Genomic DNA, 2,643 nt, shown 5'->3' on the forward strand with positions numbered 1-2,643 from the left:
TCAATATTTCACGTCAAATTTTTCTGCCAGCCATTCGACATTATTTTTTTTATTTAGAACATACTTTTTTTGTTTTTTTTTTTAAATGAGAAATAATTTTATTTAGAACATACTTTTTTTGTTTTTTTTTTTAAATGAGAAATAAACATACTTACACATTCCATCATACTGAGTTGTAAAAAAAAACTAACCCATCCCATAATCAGCTATACAATAAACCTATAGAATTAATGAAAATAAATTCTTTAAAAATTCAATATTTAAAATATGTAAAAATCCTAACAACAAATCAAACAAGATAGATTAAAGATTTGAATAGAGAGAATTCATGAAACCTCTTCTCGAGATAACCCTTCCCTTGGTGGACAGGAATTCGCTCACAGTGCGGAACAGATGCAGTTCAGATTGTTGTATCGTCATGGGTTTTTTTTGGAAGGTGATTTAGATGTTTCATTTTCAAGGAATTTATATTGATAAAAAGATTTGTTTGACTGGTTTATTAATCTGGAATATCCTGGAATCAGACAGTGTATAAAACTAGTCTCTATTTTAACAATGAGATTCTCAAATATTCAAATATTTATTAATCAGGAATATTCTGGAATCAGACTGTATAAAACTAGTCTCTGTTTTAACAATTAGATTCTCAAATATTTTCAGAATGTATTTATCTTTCCTTCTTCATTTTAAATATATAGAGATAATTGGTTTGATTATTGGTGGGGATTACAATTAGATTCCCAAATATATTTTCTGAATATATTTATCTTTCCTTTTTCATTTTAAATATATAGAGATACTTGGTTTGATTATTGATTAAATATATATCTGGGGATTACAATTAGATTCCCAAATATTTTCTGAATGTATTTATCTTTCTTTCTTCATTTTAAATATAGAGATACTTGGTTTGATTATTGACTAAATATATATCTGCGGATTTTTGTTTTGACATTTTTTACTTTATTCATATTTTCTAAGAGATATTATTCTTATTTTATTTTTAAATTTTGAAAATATTTTGGAAATTTAAAAAATATCTTAAAATCAAAATTCAAAAAATATTTTAAAATTAAAAATTATTGGCACGAAATGGAAGACAATTTACTTCACTCCTCTCTACTTAGTTATTCTTTATCACATTTTCAAATTTTGAGTGTATGTTGTAAATTTAAAAAAAAATTGAAAACTCAGATTTCCAGAAAGATCGAAGACAATTTATTTCTCCTTTTTACTTTTCGATACCATTTACCTTAGATGACTGGTACATAGTTTTAACATAAATCTTGGCATCTTAATTAGAAATTGTCTTGGCATCTTAATCAGAAATTGCCTTTTATTTTTTTATTTGTTTATGTTTGGTATTTTGTATTTAAGTGAGTTTAAGTGAGTTATAATTAAGAGTATGAGTTTCCTCCTAAAATGTAACAAGTTCAAAATCAGAGGGTTAGAGTGTATATGACTTCTAAGACTTAGAAGCACAGGTTTAAAATCAGAAAGATAAAATATATAGGACTTCTTAAACTTAAAAATCACATAGCTAAAAAAAAGTAATATCCCTTGTCTCACAAACAAAAAAATAATTCAGAACTCTTTGAAAATAAACTTATCTTTAATTTTTATGTCAACTCCATGAAAAATAAAATATTACAAAAAATCAGCGAATTTCTCTGTTCAGAATCAAACAAACTTATCATAACATTTGTGTTGGGTACAAGTGAACAGTCATACAAGACAAATGCCATAACCGGTGAAAGAGATGTGCGTGGATTTGTTTTTTGGAATGATATTTATGTTTTCAATTTTTAAACAGTGTGACTTCGGTTTAACTTTAGTGATAGCAATGTCATTCTCCGAGTGTAAGTTTTATAGTTTTGGGCAGTCTAGTTTTCAGATGGACTTCTACACATATTTTTGTACAGTTATATTGGTCTTTGTTATCTGATTTGTCAATGAAATGGTCTAAATCATTTCCAATCTTCTGCAAGGTGTGATAGCACTAGCAATGGATCAGAAGATTGGGGAGCAGGACCTAGATTGGGACCTCTTTAGGTGCATTGATTGAGGGATTGAAGTAGGGGGTCCACTTATTGAGATACATACCTTGGTTTCCCATGAAATACTCACTATTTCTGAAAACCAAATCTAAATCTTCTTTCTAGGTGAACTCGAAAATGAAATACCCTCTTCCTACAGCATAGCAGATCACATTGTTTTTCGGCTGAGATCTCCAGTTGCATTGGATCCAATCATCTGTTGTTTTTGTAGAGGGCCAGCTTCCCATAAATTGTCCTACCGACCTTCTCTCAGCCATGGCTAAGGCGATTTCTATGGGTTGGTCTTCTGACAGGGCTATCTCAAGTATTTCTTCTAGTTTATCGATGAATTTCGGGACCTTTGGAATCCTTTCTGCGTTAGCAATGTTCTAGCAGTGTTCGGAAAGCCACGGGAACCCTGGTCTACCCAAATTACCTATGTAAGAGATGTTATTCTTATCATATTCTTAAGTTTTGAAAATTTAAAAAATATTTTAAAATTGAAAATTCCGATTTCCAGAAAATGTAAGACAATTTACTTCACTTCTTTCTACTTAGCTATTCTTATCCCATTTTCAAATTTTGAGAGTATTTTGTAAATTTAAGA

The sequence above is a fragment of the Pinus tabuliformis genome, chromosome 8 (assembly GCF_031772625.1).
Source record: "Pinus tabuliformis cultivar Carrire ecotype Pingquan chromosome 8, CPIR1, whole genome shotgun sequence".
NCBI lineage: Eukaryota > Viridiplantae > Streptophyta > Pinopsida > Pinales > Pinaceae > Pinus > Pinus tabuliformis.